General features: G+C 40.5%; 1 protein-coding gene across 1 annotated transcript in view; it reads right to left on the minus strand.

The window, feature by feature from the left end:
• ASCC3 (activating signal cointegrator 1 complex subunit 3) overlaps nucleotides 1-17,586 on the minus strand; it is a 287,285-nt gene extending 269,699 nt beyond the window's left edge. Inside the window, exon 1 of the mRNA XM_074896093.1 lies at nucleotides 16,105-17,586. The gene's annotated coding sequence lies outside the window, so the exon portion shown is untranslated. The remainder of the gene's footprint in view (nucleotides 1-16,104) is intronic.
• Nucleotides 17,587-18,677: the final 1,091 nt, after the last annotated feature.

Consider the following 18,677-nt stretch of genomic DNA (forward strand, 5'->3'; position numbering starts at 1 on the left):
GCGTGTTTGATGCAAACAGTACAAATACAGCACCTAGCATTAAAATCGACTGCCAGGGATAGTAGTGGTTTACTAATGTCTGGGACATTAATCATAAACAGCAGGCCAAAGCAAGATATTACAATACTAATATTTTTCAATTCCATATTTTGCACCTTTATAAGCAGTGCTATATGATGTAGTAACAACTGTACTCTTTCAATTTTCTGCAGAAGTATCAGACATCACACTGGTATTCTTTAAAGTTGCCTCGGTTGAATATTGCTATCTCCAGTCAAGCCCAGGTCAGTCTTTGAAAGGGAGATGTCAAGATTAAGGAATATGCACTCAGGAAGAAATAGTGGCTGCCTGATACATGGTATTCATCCCAGTGAATACCAGAATTCAAACAAATGCTTCAGCATAATGAGGAGGCATAACAGTGCCTGTGTGTGCCATCCTTCATGCAAGAGACAATTTCAGGACCTTAATTATGTAAGTCACTAAACCAAACAAAACCCTAAAAACAAATAATGGAATTGCAAGCCATGCATTCAATAGAGTATTAACCCTTTCCAGATTCTCTCTCTCTCACAATTTTAGCCATGCATATGGGATTACACACCAGCTGCCTAACACTGTTCCTGCTAGCATCAGCAGGAGAGACATTTCCTGTGATTATGCCCAATACTGTTTTGGTGTGATGCCAAACATGTGGCTTGGCCCAATAACATGTTCATTTTAGATGTGCTTTGAGATCATTACTAAGAATAGCTGTCGTTTCTAAAAAAAAAAAAAGAGAAGTATTTAAAACAATCCTTTTTTTCAGAATAACTCACCTTTCTTTTCCAACAATGTAAGATGTAGTTCAATTTTTAGACTAAGAAACATCTGCATTTTTATACCCCATCACCTTAACTTTTTAATTTCCTGCAGCAAGAGACAAACTGCATCCCAAGCAACAGAGTCTTAAAGACTTGCCTTACATGTGGACATGTACTACAAGCAACTTTCCAACTTCAACATACGTAACGTGTATGTTCATTTAAACACTAGGCATGAGCCACAAATACAAGATGGGGAACATGGGTGTTTGTTTTTACTTTAGCTTAATAGGAGTCTCTCTATGTCTCTCACTGTGCCATCGAGAAAGGCTGAAGACAACCCCAGCAGGTTCATCTGACTCCATTCCAGAAAAGTTTGTCACTAAAGGAAATGGAGGAGGTGTATGGAAGGTAAATACAGATGCACATAGCCAAAGGAAGTAAATGGAGGATGAAAAACAATAGATAAGTGAAAGAAACAAAAAACCTTTGAGCTAATGACAGCTAAGTAACACATGCTGCATCTCACCAAGGATAGCTGAGAGGACATGGGATGCACTTCAGAAGAAATAACTGCTGTAATAATACCTAAATAAAAAATCACTGCTAACTACTAAGACCATGCTAGACCACCTGTTCAGATGGTAGTAAGAAAGTCTCCATAACACATTCCTGTAGTGAAGAGCAAGCACACACAAGGATAAGGCCTCCAATGCTAATGACTACTCACAGAGATGACATTGCCAAGTTCTTTGCAACTCAGCTTTCAGGAGGTAAAAGAATTGCTTGTAAGAGTTGCTAAAGATTCATAATAAAATTTTAATGGAATAGACCAATATGCTGCACAGAGGTACAACTGGGTGACTACCTCTGAATGAAAATTTGTACAAATAATAAACAGCAAACATAACAGGCTTACTGTAGCAGAAAACCACAAATAAAAGATTTTACCTTTCTTCTGAGCTCTAATGAGATGGCAGGAACAGAAAGAAATCTGTATTTGTGCTGTGTGTAGTATCCTTTAAAAATAACATTCTGTGCAAATCAAGTCAAATATTTAAACATTACACAACCTGTGAGAACAAGGACTCTTCAGAGAATCACGGAATATCAGGTTGGAAAGGACCTCAAGGATCATCTGGTCCAATCTTTCATGGTAAAAACTATGGTGTAAACAAGATGGCCCAGCTGAATCTTAAAAGTGTCCAATGTTGGGGAATCCACCACTTCCCTGGGGAGGTTATTCCAGCGGCTGATTGTTATTGTGAAAAATTTTCCTCTTGTGTCCAGTCAGAATCTCCTCAGGAGTAACTTGTACCATGACACCTTGTCTTTTCTATGTGACTCCTTGTAAAAAGGGAGTCTCCATGTTCTTTATAATCACCCTTCAAATACTGGAACATGGTGATAAGGTCTCCCCTAAGACAAGACTTCTCAAGCCTGAACAATTCTCTCAGCCTTTCCTCATCTGACAGGCTGCCTAGTCCCTTGATCATCCTTGTGGCCCTTCTCCAGACCCTCTCCAGCCTGACACTTTCCAGCCCGTCCACATCTTTTTTGTATCGCAGGGACCAAAACTGAACACCATACTCCAGGTGTGGCCTGACAAGTGCCAAGTAGAGTCTGTCAATGACTTCAGTATCTCTGCTGGCGATGCCCTTGTTGACGCAACCCAGCATTCTGTTGGCTTTCTTTGCAACTGCAGTACAGCATTCACTCATATTGAGCTTGATGTCCACCAGGACCCCCAGGTCCCTTTCCACAGAGCTGCTCCCCAGCCAGGTGGATCCCAGCCTGTGCTGCACTCCTGGATTATGTACCTCCCAGGTGCAAGACCTTGCACTTGTCCTTGTTGGATTTCATGAAGTTCTTGTTAGCCCACTCCTCCAGCCTATCCAGGTCTTCCTGCAGGGTGACTCTCCCTTCTGAAGTGTCCACTTCCCCACTCAATTTGGTATCACTGGCAGACTTCATCAGGGTACACCTGATCTCATCATCCAGATCACTTACGAAGATATTAAACAGCTTTGGTCCAATGTCAATCCCTGAGGACCCCACTTGTGTCAGGTTGCGAGTTTGAAAAGGAGCTATTTACTATCACCCTCTGGGTGCAGCCTGTCAGCCACCGCACAGACCACTTGTCCAGATCATAACACATCAGTTTCTCTAGGAGGAGGCTGTGGGGAACAGTATCAAAAGCCTTGGAGAAATCCAGGTAGTCAATGTCCACCACTCACCCCACATCAACCAAGCAGGTTACTTCATTGCAGAAGGTGATCAGGTTTGTCAAGCACGATTTGCCCTTGGTGAACCCATGCTGGCTTTTTCCAATCATGTGCTTCATTTGACCTGTGATAACCCTCAGGAGGATGCATTCCATAACTTTCCCAGGGACCGACTGATTAGCCTGTAATTTCCTGAATCCTCCTTTAAGCCCTTCTTTTATATGGGGGATGAGATTAGCCTTCTCCCAGTCTTCTGGGACATCCCCCAATCTCCATGACTTCTCAAAAATTATGGAGAGCGACCTCACAACAACATCGGCCAGCTCTCTTAACACCCCTGGGTGGATAACATCAGGGCCCACTGATTTGCAAGGGTGAAGCTCCTTTAACAGTTCACATGCCAGTGCTTCCTTCACTGACAGTGGGTTTGTGTTTGCATCGACCTGGATTTTTGTTCCCAAGGCCTGGGGCCCAACAGTGCTGGTAAAGAGAGAGGTGAAGAAAGTGTTGAGAATCTCTGCCTTTTCAGCATTGCTGGTGACCAGGTCACCTCTCTTATTTAACAGTGGGCCAATATTTTCCTTCTGTTTCTGCTTGTTGTTTATGCACCTGAAGAATCCCTTCTTGTAGTTTGACATCTGTGGGCAATTTCAATTGGAGCTGATCCTTCACCTTTCCAACTGCATCTCTGCACACCCTGGCAATGTCCTTGTAGTTCTCAATGGGTATTCGTCCACTCTTCCATCTCTAGTGTGCTTCTGTTTTGGTTCTGAGCAGACTCAGAATCCTGCCACCAACGGGGCTTAATTGATTACCATACCAAAGACCACAAAAGGTCTGAGGCTGGCCACAAGAAGAGCTTACCAAAATAAACTCTTTCATTCTAACACTGCTTCCAAACCATGCTGGGGAGTTGTTTCTTGGTTGTCCACCCCCTCGCCTTCTCCCCAAACAGTTCACAGGTACATTAGCCCTTTCAGAACATCAGAAGGTGGCCTCCCATAACAGTTCACTTCAAACATTAGTGAAAATTATCTGGGAGGGAGAACATATGCATTACATAGAGGGAGAGAACGGATGCATCTACATGTCTATATTCAAATACATTCTTGCAAAGATATAGCTAATGGTATTATACCAAAAAGGAGCTTTTAAGCGTAACGTAATTGTGCAAGAGGTAAAAACAATCACATTACAGCTCTTCTAGAAAGATTTGTTATGTACTATCTATGCAAACCTTTGCAAGCACCTTTATGCAACCGAGGCAAATTAACATGAAGAATCATCAAGAATAGTAGCAGCTTCAGGGTGCAGTCAGGCACATTTCTCATGGATAACACAGAGCTATTCCTGGACACAGACAACTATGACTTATGGTGAAAATCCAAACATATTTTTGGAATTAGCTAGTAACATCCCATGAGCAGAAAAAACAATGACTCAGATTAATACCACTGAAGTTAATAAACTGGACCTCTACTTTGGCAGGGCAACAGTATTGCTTTTTTTAATAATAAAGCTATAATGAGAAAGTCACTTTTGAATAATACTAAATATCTTTAATTAACTGAAAAACCACTGCATATTATAGAAGCTTACTGTTGGTATATCCAAAGCTCAGGAAGCAGTGAAGTTAACTGAATAATTAGCTTTCAAAAGACAAGATAGATTAGGCCTGGCTCATAAACTTGGTGTACAAGATCAGGTTCTGTGTACTTTTTTTTGATAAATGTTTCTTATGTTTCGTATGCAGAAGAAAAGCAGGTCCAAAGGACTCGTCAAGGGAAACAGGACTACTGGAAGGAAAGCAATTCTATTTCACCTTTCAGTTTCTTCAGCAGCATAAAATGAGTAAATTGAAAGGAGACATTTATTTAACAGATGTGTACCTGAAAGTGAAACATAGCAAATTGTGTATCCAATTACTACTATTAGGATACTTAAGCCATACTATTCATGGTAGGTACATGTTATTCATAAAGTAGTTAATTCTCCATCGAAGGAAGTAACTAACTACATTTCTTTATATTTCAAATCAAGCTTGACTAGCATGGGCTTGTTTAAGAGAAGGGTCAAATGTAACTTCATCTAAATAATAAACCTTCAGCAGATGCTACAGACGTAGTAAAGATACCACAGAGCTTCTGTTCATTATCAGTGAATTTGACTGAAAACTGTGCTCAAGAAACAGAATATGCTTGATTTTTCTCTTCTCCAACACTCCTTCCTTTCCATCTCCACTCTTACAACACTAAAATATCCAGCCCTACAAATACACCTTGGGATAGTCTGGATCATTTGACCATTTCAAACCGTGGAATGTCTTTTTGCCACTACTTCTTGTGAAAATGGCATCAGCCCATGCCTGATGGAGGAAGCTATTCCCAAAAACTCAGCACTCACACCTTGAGCCTTAGGAGGCAGTGGGGGAAACCACCTGTTCCTAATCCTGGTCCTGTCGTGATTTAAACATGGCTAGCAACCAAACATCACAGCTGCTCACTCAGCCTCCCCCACCCTGGGGAATGGGGGAAAGAACTGGAGGAGTAAGCGTAAGGAGACTCATAGGTTGAGATAAAAACAATTTAATAATTGAAATTAGATAAAATAATAATAATAGAAAATACAAAAGAGTAATGCACAGTGTGATTGCTCACCACCCACTGACTGATGTCCAGCCTGTTCCTGGCTAGTGATCCTAAAGAGAGAATCCTGAAACCAGAATCCTGGAAGCCAGAGTGAGCTTCCTGATCCACCCTCCTCTATATACCGAGCATGATGTTATATGATATGGAATATTCTATTGGCCAATTTGGGTCCGTTGCTGGCGATGCTCCCTCCCAGCTTCGTGTGTACCTGCGCCCTATCAAGACATGGGAAGTTGAAAAGTCCGTGATTTCTTAGCAACAACTAAAACCATCAGTGTATTATCAACATTCTCCTCATACCAAATCCTATATTGATTCCAAAACACCACAATATTCTAGCTATTAAGAAGGAAAAAAAAATAAATTAGCTCTATTCAAGCCAAAACTAGGACAGGTCCCTAAAACTGGAAATACAAACCCTACACATACTCCTGAAGTTTGCCTGCCTTGCCTAGATTAATCTTAAAAAGTAATGAAAGTAAAGGCTGCTTTTAGTCAGGTCTAAGTTCGAGCTCCTGAATAACTGGAAACAAGACTGGAAAGCAGAAATAAAGTCTTCAGCTCCATTATAGAATAAATTTGACAAGTTGTTTGTTAGAAGGTCTACTATTCTCATCTCCATTTCCAACACACATCCCAGTCATGTTACCAGGGAATCTGTACAGGAAAAATCAGATTCTGAATACTGCCCCCAAGAACTGTACAGACTCATACCTATGTACCCCACCCGTCTACTGTGGTTATGTTTACAACACACATGTAAGCAGACACCACTATGCTTATAGACAGAGAAGTACCACACAAAGCCTAGAGCCCATTTCCTTCACGGCATTTAGGCACATGCACTGACATCTTTCTCTTCAAAATGACCAGCTGTGGTTTTGGATAGAAAACCAACAATGTGAAAACATTTCTGAAGGCCTGTGCCTGAATCATGCAGGAAAATTCAAGTTTCCCTTATGACAGGCACCAGGGATTCAGTCTCTAAGCACATTAAGTCTAATGGCATTTGAGACCCTTTAAAATATCAAAAGATATTTGCATGGACCAGTAGATGTGACACCAGTCCTATGAAATGTTCACATCCTCTGAAACAGTATCTGGATACAAGGTCTAATTCTGTGAGGTTTTTAAACTGGCAACAGGTGTATGTTCAAGCACCTGAATCACTTACCAGATTTACAGACAACTAAACAAATGCCTCAAATAGTGTATTATCTCCAATTTCTAAACAACTGCGTGGTAATTATCCACTCAATACCATTATTATCCCTCATAATTAACTCTGATTTCCTTCAAATTATGGTTTCATTAGGCCTCAAGGTTGGAACTGAATCATTCTGAATCTGGAGCATCTCCACCAAATGTTTTTGAAGGAAGCACAAGCCATCCCTTTTGAGAAAAACATAGCCTATTTTAGCATTTAAGAAGGATCTCTTGAGTGCAATAAAACACAAGACTAAGCCAGGTACCACTAATCCTGAAAACACTGCCTGTACACTATTACTCAAGTCACAAAGGAGAGGTCATATGAGTACAATCGCTCTCTTACTTCTCATTAACCCATCATGTAAGATTCCTGAAATAAATTTGGGAAAGTTTTTCAAACAGGGTAGAGCTAAAATAAAAAAGTATTATGGTAAAGTCTAGAATATAGTTTTAAAGAAGCATGTAACCATCCATTATATATCATTTACCATTATTTTTGAGACTACTGCCTTCATAAGAGATGATAAACAGGACATCTAACATAAGTGTCCCTGAAGCATGGAAGCTTCCTCCCAGGCCTAGGGTCACGCAGCTAATGCACCCCTGTACAAACAAGGAGGCAGTACCAGTACCCTTAGGAACCCAAAGCAGCAAACATGCTGTAACACTTCTAGTCAATCCCATTGTTGCATATATATGTACGGTATCACAAGTGATTTTTACAAAGTGATCTGAAAGAAAATAAAATGAAATTTTTTGAGTATGTGGACAAGTCCAGTTATATCACTGGCGAAACTCATAGACTTGGAAAATATATTTGAGACCCATTTAACAATAGCCAAGTTAACCACAGGAGAATGTCTTTTTGAAGCTATAATACTGACTGGATGAGCTGTGTTGCTATTAGCTTTGCCAAAATCAGGATCAAGGATTTATTGGTTAAATAACACTGTCTCTGGTACTTTATGACATTTCTATTTTATACTCTGCTGAATTCATCATCAAAAACTATGTTCAAGAATTGCACTGACTTGTAAATATGACTTGCATGACACAATCATCATCAAAAGTGGATCCCAAATTCATGCTTTATTCAGCATGGTGTAAAATTAACTCTTCACAGAAAAGTCACTGGCAATGTTCATGTCACTGGGAAAGACAGGGTGTCAGTTCTGAATGAACTGTCTTACCAAACATCATGAGTCCTCAAGAACTTTAGTAACTAGTTACAGTTAATAAATTCATTACATCTAGCAGACAGTGCAGAGTAGCTGTATAAGCACAGTACAACCTAGGCCAGCATTCACATTTAATGTTAAAGAACATTTGTTCTATGAAAACACTGAAGCAGGATTTCTCATTTAGAGAAAATATTAAATATTTTTTTGTGTTCAGCAATTTCATCAATAAAACTTGTAGTAATACAGATAATGCTGTCAATCTGAAACAAAAAATCTTCAAGTACTTAAAAATAAACTACAGAATTATTTTTCAGAACAGAAATATTCAGGAAGAAGCTGTAGATTCTACAGTGCTTCTAGTAACATACAAGAAAACTAATTTAATTGTCATGTACTAAAAATAGGGAACTGCCCTTCGAAAGAAACAAGGGTACTGGACAACTCTGGCTATTGCTCGATAAAAAGTTCCCAAAACTATCAGCTATAAATAAGCTCATCCTATTTCCAGCAACGTTTGTGAGAGTCAGAATTTTATTAATGGTTGAAATAAATAATACAGAAATATGCAGAAAATGACCCATTACACAGAAGTAATAATCAGTTGTCATTATCCACACAAATGCATCAATTTCATTAAAATAATTCAAGTGTATTGTGTAATTTTAAGTGTTTGCTATATTTAGCAACACTTGGATTGACTGCATTCATTTAATTTTCATATTGATGTGTTTTAATATTTTCTAAAAAATGTCGTTACCCTTTTTCTACCATTCAGTACCTTGTTTGAAAACTGTCATAATTTCTGAGTAGGGAAGGAGTCAGAAAGTCATGACTGGAGAGTTTGAGGAAAACTCTCTAGTTAGTAACATTCATGAACACTCAAGACAATAAAGATTATTTAAGTAGGGCAAGACTTCTGACTAACATCAGTAAAAACTCTTATCAGGACATGGTGATCATGTGCACACTTCATCCACTGCAAAGATACAGTAAACATCTTCCCAGTAATACACAGCAACTGGGAGCTGAAAGCTGTACCTTTTATCCAAAATTCATCTCTCTGAAAAGTGTTTTAATTCTGAATATACTGATACTAATAAAATGTCACAGCTAAGAATCTCCTGAATATTAGTTGCTAGGCTGCTGCATTTAAGTCCTGTATCAATACATTAAATACACATATTTAAACTTGGCTAAGTTTGAGTAGATTTTAGCATTATGCTATTCCTCAGTCTTTCTAACATTGCTCCTAAAAGTCTCCATCAGCTTTTCTTACCACTGTGGTGGTACAAAACTGCCAAAGACTCTCAGTCCCTAGTAACTCCTAATTTTCTGAGAAACATCATGATTTAAGAATACACAGAACTTCAGGCTTTTTAACAAAACTCTCTAGAAACACAAAATAACCAAGATAACTTTGCCCCAAATCCCAAACTGTAGGCACACACAAGACATACAGATCTACAGAATACATAACAGGAAAATTCTACTGATTTTTTTTCTGACCACACCAGCATTTTGAGTGGGTATCAATTACTGGATAGCTGATTCCTGCTTTCTGCATAAAACAGCTAACAAGAAGTCCTGACACGCCTTCTCTTTCAAACTGACTTCTAGCTAGTCTTCTAAGTCAGATGACTTACTGATCATACCTGCCTATGACCAGTGTCTTCCATAGGACAACTATTTATTTGTTAGCACTATGCTACGCCTCAGTCTTTCTAACATTCCTTCTAAAAGTCTCTGTCAGCTTATTTGAATATTTTTCCAAAGGTACATCCACAAGAATGAACCCCTCATGGTCTAGCAGCCCTCTCTTATTGGATCCATGTCATGGCATGCTGAAGGTTCAGTCCAGCTCAGGGGTTAAAAAAGTGAATTTGTATTTCATATCAGGAAAGCAAACAAAGGCATATTCAAAACAGAGCCTGCTGTTTGACATAACATGGTCAAATACTGAAGTGCAGGGAAGATGCATACAGATTCTCCAAAATCAACCTATCAAGACAAGCTTTTCCAGTTGAGCTGAGAGCACAGTCCAAACCACCCTGGGCCTTCCAGGTACCTTTGGGGTATCTCCTTCTTCAGACCTTCCTCCTACTGGAGGCAATACTACCTCCTCCCCTGCAAAGAGTTGTAAAGAAACCCAAGGTTTTAACAGAAATACCAGAAGCTGTCCCAAGGCAGACAACTGTCCACCTTCAATTTGGCTTAAATATCAATTATTCTAATCTGTTATTTAATGTTGGTAGGATGTAGGGAAAAAAATGGCCAAAATTTCACCCTAAAAATTTATGAAAAAAAATGTGAGGAGCATCATTTTAAATATACCCCTATAGCCTGAAAACATGCATGCTTCCTTTTAAAGTAGGCTCTTCTACCAAGAAAAAAAAAGTTAATTAAAAATACATTTAAACAACATTCAACTGCTGAATAGACACATAGTGCCATAAAGGAATATTATTAGAGACAGAGTCCCTTGTCATCTCTTCAGAGCTCATATGCCCCACAGGCACTTCAAACAGAACGTCAGCTATTTGAGGACCAGCAAATAACAGCTTCCTAATCGATAATTTATTATTATTAGAGCTTAGAATTAGAACTTAAAAAAAGTTGTGCTACATTCCTGTAATATTACAATGCATGCAAACTAGAATCAAAACTTAACAGCTGCTGCTCACCCTTCCTGGGCTGACTGCCTGTAGCGTTGGCAATACATGCAAGAGGATATTTTGAGAAAGGCACCTGTATGGATTCCTACAGTGAGGTTACCCCTAACCATCTTTTCACAAAGCTTGTAAACATCAGAAATGCATGCTTATTCCATGGGAAAATGGGGAGAAGAACAAAAATTGGAGCATAATGTTACTATTCTTGGCTGATACAATGAAAAGGAAAATAGCCCCATTATGTCTCTAGTAATCTGAGGAGGTTAAAGCAGGATTTTTCCAGTTGTGCAGTTTTTCAAATGGTTACATTTCTAGAAATGTAGTCATATTCTGTTACAATGCACATAAAATGTCTTTAAATGTGTTTTAGAAAAATTGTACTGTAAGCTAAGAAATACGCACATATGAGTCAAGATTCTCCTACTCAACCATTAAAAGCCTTTGAACAAGTATCCTGAATATTTCAGCACAGCAGATATACAAACTGTTCAGGTTTATAGAACCAACTTCTAAAGACTCCCCATAAACAGAAATGCTACACTAGCAAGAAAAATTACATGACCAAGCATTTTATTTATATTGATACTTCAGAGGCAACACAGCTCTATACCATATGATGTCACGCTGAGCGATAAAAACTCAAGGAAAGAAGCAAGAGGGGAATGACATCCATGCTTATTATGGTGGTTGTCTTTCCAAACAACTGTTACATGTCTCCTATTTTCTGTCTTGCAGCAGAAAGGAGTGAGAGAGAGGTTGGGTGTGTGTTTGGCTGCTGGCCAGGGTCAACTCACCACAAATAATAAATTTCTTGAAAGAAACGGAGGAGAGGACTTTCAGAGATCCTCTTTATCCTAATCTTTCAGGGAGAGGACAAATTGTACTCCCTTAGAGTAGCAGCTAAGAATAATGTATTTACATTTCTTGAATAAATTAATTAGAATCCAGTTTCCAAATACAGACTCACTAAGCAACTCTGTTCAGCAGTTTCACCAGTTTCAAAGAAAGGACTGGTTGATATAGATATAAATTTCCATGTTTTAAGAAATATTTGAACACATGTAAGTCACTACTGTAAAAACTCATCTACTTACTCTCACAACTTCCTCAGAATCCAATTTACAACTAGAACATTGAAATTTACTCCACAAATCACCCAACAAAAGCTTCAGTCACCAACCCATTATTCCATGATCATCTATTCTTACTGTATGACCACTTATGATTAAGTTTCAGCCCTATAATATCAGATTCAGTTTAATTTTCAGGCCAAAATTCCAACATGCCTTTGGGCAAGCAAGGGAAACAGACAGCTCTGAGTAAATACATGCCATAGAACAAATGATGGGAAGGTCTAGGGAGGTGTGCAATCCATATCTCTAAACTACAATACTAAACTCTGCATACAATGAAAGGGGAGAGCTAGCAACTTTTCCCTCCCTAAAATATCAGTTAGGTAAAACATTCTCCACCTTCCTGTTAAAGATATTCTTCTCTAGCATCAACAAGATTTAACAAGCCAGAAAAAGAACATGAGTTTTAATTTGCATCTCAGAGAGATGCACTCAGCTAGAGGCTGGCCACCAAACTTTAGTCCATACATTAATGATGTACTGAATAAAACACAGAAAATACCAACTGCCCTTTCAGCAAGGACAAAGCAGTAAATGCCCAAGTAGTCCAGCACAGACACTGCAGCCTAATTAAGTCTTTCTTGGTTTCTCCCTAGCCTATTGGATTTTCAGTAAGCTACACAAAGTTGTGTACAACTTCAAGAGAAATACTCCATACCAAGTGACTAGAAAAACCTCAAGGAACACAGGGCACAGGGATCTTTCACACCACTGGTTAATTCAGTGAGCACTGCTACTTCTTCCTTCAATCACGTTTTTAGGGGTCTGCACAAAGCATTGGGGTGGGTTGACACTGGCCAGCATCCAAACAGCCACACAGCCGGTTGCTCACCCCCCACCACAGTGGGATAAGGGAGAAAGTAGGAAGAACAAAAGTAAGAAAACTTACAGGTTGAGATATAGACAGTTTAATAGAGGAAGGAAAGGAAAAAAAAAAAAAACAAAAACAAAACAACCAGGCAAAAGAAATCCCTCACCACATCCCATAGGTTGATAAATGCCCCACAAATCTCCAAACAGCAGACAACTCAGAAGCAAAAAAAATGCCTTTCTTCTTCCTCAACATTGGCTTTTATTTATGAGTATGACAACACACAGTATGTAATATGTCTCTGGCCAATTCAGGTTGACTGTCCCAGCTGTGTCTGTACCCAGCCTCTCATCCACCCCCAGCACACTCCCTGAGCAGGCAGGGTGGGTAAAAAGAAAGCCTCGATACTATGCAAGCACTGCTCAGCAATGGTCAAAACACTGGTGTGTTATCAATACTGTTTTAACCACAAATCTAAAGCACTACGACTGTGATGAAAATTAATTTCTAAATGAAGTACTCGCATTGCTTTGTGCGAACAGAGGTGATGAAATTCCTCAGAGAGATGAGCATAAAGAATGCCCTGACTGTAGATCCCTGTAGGGAGTGTATTTACAATGAACATGAAATTGCTCATTTCTGTGATGTGATGAGGTGTTTAAAAAGCAAGAATGGGTAAATACAGAATGACTGACTATTGCTCATAATGTAAGAATAAGGAGGTACATGATAAAACTGAATATCAGGGTGAAAACAATACCAAATGGAATGCCTTTGCTATGTAGAACGTAATTAAATCCGGGAATTTATTGTCACAAAATGCCAAAACTAGAAGTTCAAGCATGCTCAAAAAAGAATTAAATAAATTAATAGAAGTCAGATACCTTGGTAGTTACTGAACTCAACAGCTTAGAGGCAGATCATCAGTTACTTAAATCACTGATTACTGAAAAGTAATACAAAAGTGAAGGGATCACTGTATTTATTTTTCAATTCTTTTTTTACAGTATATCGCAAAGCACCTGCTACTGGCCACTACAGGAGAGAAACACTAGACACAACATTTTGTTTGAAAACAGAGCTACAGTGTGAGATGACAACAGATATTCTGATAATTACAATTTGGGATTTAGAATGTCTCTAAATCTGTTAGTGGGTCCAACCTTTGTTTCCTTCTATTCTTAGTTCAGACATCAGCTGTCATATTTCTAACGAACTTCCAGCTACAAATTATAGGTCACTTGTTAAACTGCATTTAGTAGATTTTGTTTTTTCTTCTTTCTCCAAATATTAAATTATAATTTGGATTTTAAAAATGTGTAGGATGAAAAGTGCTCAACACCAGCTTCAATTGTTACTAAAACCAATTTACCAGAAAAACATTAAGCTGTTATTTGTAGTAATAAGGACTTCTGGAAAGTTTTCTAGGGGGAAAAAGAAACCTGTTCAGTACTCAAAACACTAATATGAACTAGAATTAAATCACGCATTTAACAGCTTCCAAATAAACTTTACATTTTAACTATCCAGCAAAAGACAACCTTTCCTTCCCTTTACCACCTCCCTACCCCAATAGCATCTCCTATGACTAAGTAAGAGAAGAGAAATGAAACATACAGGAAGAACATGAACCAGCCTGAGCTTAGTTCAGTATTTCTAAAGGATAACTTTTTTTCAGAGAAAGAATTGTAGTTTAACAAGAACCTGAAGAAATATACACTGGTACTTTAAGAAAGACAATTTTTCTATTAGCTCTGTAAAAAAGAGATTTTTCAGCTCTAGATGTTCTTCCTGACAACAGAATTAAGACTGCACTTACTAAATCTGTAAATGATAACAAGATGCAAGAGCCTGAAACTATTTCAGGTGCCAAATTACAATTTAAAATTACCTTGAAAGAACCATATCCAACATGGATAGTAAAACACGTTACATTAAAGCAAGATTGAGAAACTGCAAAAACAGATAATGCCAAGAAACAACACATTACTTGCAATTTTGCAGAAACACATCTACAAGACAAGAGCAAGGCCTTAAAATATACTAAGTTGTCCCTCCACTAGTCAGCATTAAAAGACTCCATTAGAGTACTGTTGTCTTTGCTGCACACCCTCTCCCTAGAAAGACACATGCCAGTTTAGAAGGATGCAATGAAGGATAACAAGAATGACCAGCAATGTAGAAAACACTGCCTACTAGGAAAGATTCAACAAACTCAGGTTAGATAGGTTATTGGGAGGAGAAACACACTGATGTATTTCAAATACAGGATGCTGCAAGTTTACTGTCATGGCCAGAAGCAAGTCAGATCCAAAGGAATTTATTTTATTATGGCATCTGCTGAAAAGCAGTGTGTGTTTTACTTAGACTCAGCACCTCAGTGATATAATTAATGTGGTCTTCAGAGGAAAGCCAGTCTGCACCCAAACTGATGGTTAGCTTGGTCTTCCTCCTAAAAATTTATCTCTGCAACCTACCATATGGGCATACATAACTCTTGTTGCACCCTCTCTGGAATTTCTAATATTTTTTCTAGTCACTGACTAGGCTCAAGTCAAGTCTACCCTCAGGAAAATAATTAAGCTTAACTACTAGATCTCTGCAGAAGTGAAGATTACAGTTTCCATTTCCATAGTACTGTTTCACAATCAATTCTTTAAAAAGCCTGAAGACTGAAAAGACTCTACACAAACGTTAGTATATTAAAATCAACAACAAAACCTAAATCCAGAACTCAAAAAAGCTTTTATTTAAAGATATTATTTGAATTCCAACACGACAGACTCCTGAAGGCTAAGCCTTCGGACACTTTGAGATTGACAGTTTTGCTTGTAAAATGAATGACACAGTTTACCATTACCCACCAAAATGAAGTAGTACTCAAAAGGGAAAAACACTGTGTGGTCACGTGCTGGTTCTTCATTGTCCGTTTCAAGTTATCTACATTTATAAATACCAGTAGTAAGCCCTGGAAGTATTGAGGCCCGTTCCCCACTCGGCGTTGCGCGCCTTATCCCGGTTTCCGCACACACACCGAGGCCCTGACCAGAGGCATAACGAAAGGAGAACGGGACTGGCCTTTACTAGCCACCGTCCGTCACCCGCCGAGTGCGCACTGGGACTCGGGCACACGCACGCAGACGGCAGGCCCCGGCCCCGCTGCCGGGCCAGGGCAGCCAACCCGCCCCCCGCGGCTGGCCCTGCCGCCGGGCCCCCGCCAGGAGGCGGGCCGGGGGGAGGCCAGACCGCGGCTCCGCGCCAGCCGCGGCGGAAAGCAACATTCTCCCCGTCTGCCGCAGCGCGGCGAGCCCCGCTTGCCGCCAAGGCCGCCGCCCGCCGCCGAGGCGGTCGCCAGAGCCCGGCGAGCCCCGGCCGCCCGCCCCGCGCAGCCGCCCGACCCCCGCCCGCCCGAGCCCGCCGCGCACCTGCCTTCCGGCCTGCCGGTTCCGCTGCCGCGAAGAGCCGGCGCGGCGCGACACTGCCGTAAAGTGAGCAGGCGGGGCGAGGCGAAGCCGTGCGGGCTGTGCATGGCCGTGCTCATCGCTCTGCCACGGCCCGGCCCGGCTTTGCTTTGCTTCTCTGCCTCGCCGGGCTCTCCACCGCCAGTTCCCAGGACGTACCTCTGCCCTCTGCCCCCCGCCTTCCTCTCTGCCTCACCGTGCCGCGGAAAGCCGGCGCCGTGCACAGGCCTACCACGGCTACAAGCCGCGCCTCCGCCTTCTGCCCGCGCTAGTGCCGTCCGCTGCCTTTTCTGTGTAGAAAAACGCGTCCCGCTGAGGTACCGCGGCAGCTGTGCTGGCAGCTGCGCCCGCCCGCACCGGTTGCGCCTTGCGTGATCAAAGACACCGTGGGGGCAGCTCCCGGCAGCGTTTCTGCTCCCGCGTCAGCACCTCCGGCTTTCCCGGACGTGGGTTTCCGTGGCTCCCAGCCCTCAGTGCTGTTTACCGGCTCGTCCATCACTCCGCGCTGCTGCTTCCCACACCACGTCTGTACATCAGTGTGTACTTTACGTGCTCTTGCACGTTTGTTCTGTATCGTGTGTTCCTGAGCAATGGGGTTTCTAATCCAACGACACCACAGTGGAATGACGCTAAAGACCAAGCTGTGCAGAGGAAGGGGGAAAGAAGAACAAGCAATGTCATATAATTTTAGGACAAAACCGAGTTGTAAGGGAAAAAATGCTCAATCGAGAGTGTTTGGGTGTCTGTACGCAAATACATCTGGACTCTTAACAGGCCTCCAACTGGATAACTTGGCATTCAGCTGATTCATTTCTGACTTCTGTCTTCACAAGTGTCTCGTGTTCTGTCTTGTGAAGCGTGTAACAGCACTATCTTTTCAGATCACTGAACTGCTTTCATCTCTGCAATTCTTGCAAATAATTCTGCTCATATAAAAGAAGGCAAACACTCATGCCTCTCTGTATTTGTACAGTTAGAGATGTTCAAAAACAGACTCCTAAGAAAATAGTAACATACTTCATCCCTTGCTAAAAAGAAGGAAACGTACACAGTTTAGAAGGATCATAAAGTGTGTGTATTTTAAGTTTGGTAGGTAGTCATGTGGAACTGATTATAATTGTTCTAGATCACTTATCATTAGAGAGTTTGACTAGTCTAAATACTGTAAATCCTGAATTTTTACCACTTCGATTCAGCTGTCATGTTATTAAAAATCTTTGTAGTGGACTAGCAAAGACTAAGCACTGTGATTAAGCTCCTGTAACTTAATGCTAGATACCTCAGGATTTCAGTTTTTGTAGCATAATTTTACAACTATATTCTTAAAGCAAATGTGAATGTTTTAAAAATACAGTATTTTATATTTCTAATGCATGGATCTGTTAGGGAGATTTAAGCGTAATTAAAGAGAACAATCCTCTTACGGATTTTGCTAGTATTCTTCACTTTTTAAGGAATGTTTTACATTCTTTCTGAGCACAAATTTGTAATGGTGGGTAAGGACTAGTTATTGGCATATTGTTGTCCTTAAGGTAGGGAGGAAATTCCATTACAGACTTGTGAGTCAAAGCTGTCACTTAACAAATGTTACAGTTTTCCCTTTCTGTCCTGACTTCTTGAAACATGTATGTCACATAAAAGCAAGTTTCCAGCCTAACCAAACCCAAGATTTTTTTTTTTTTTATCATAGAGATTCAGTGAATGTGGGTTTTTTTAACAGACATTAGGGATAAATTGACTTTTGGCCCAATTAATGTTTTAACAGTCTAATAGTTACTTTAAACAGTAAAATTGTCTCCCAGAGAAAATTCTCTCTTTTATAATGCAGCTAAAACACTTGTCTTTTGTGTCATAGTCACCTTTCAAATGTTCCTCTGGATCCTAAGGGACCTATCTGTTCCTCTCAAGGAGAATGCAGGAGGGGCTTACAAGATGTCAGCATCACAGAATCAACTAGGTTGGAAAGGACCTTGAAGATCATCTAGTCGAACTTAACCTAACACTGACAGTTCCCAACTACACCAGGTCCCTCAGCACTATGTCGACCCTACTCTTAAACACCTCCAGGGATGGGGACTCCACCACCTCCCTGGGCAGCCCATTCCAACGCCTAACAACCCGTTCTGTAAAGAAATGCTTCCTAATATCCAGTCTAAACCTTCCCTGGCACAACTTGAGGCCGTTACCTCTTGTCCTGTCGCTTATTACTTGGTTAAAGAGACTCATCCCCAGCTCTCTGCAACCTCCTTTCAGGTAGCTGTAGAGGGTGATGAGGTCTCCCCTCAGCCTCCTCTTCTCCAGACTAAACACCCCCAGTTCCCTCAGCCTCTCCTTGTATGACCTGTGCTCCAGACCCTGCACCAGCTTCGTTGCCCTTCTTTGGACATGCTCAAGTAATTCAGTGTCCTTTTTATAGTGAAGTTTTCCCTCATGAAAATGTTCCCATTGGGTGTTTCTTTTTTTTTTCCAGGAGCAGCACAGTGTCCCTGCTTCCTTCCTCCTATCTTGTAACCTGACTGTTTATGTGTTTTCTTAAC

This window comes from Athene noctua, chromosome 1 (genome assembly GCF_965140245.1).
Source record: "Athene noctua chromosome 1, bAthNoc1.hap1.1, whole genome shotgun sequence".
Lineage (NCBI taxonomy): Eukaryota > Metazoa > Chordata > Aves > Strigiformes > Strigidae > Athene > Athene noctua.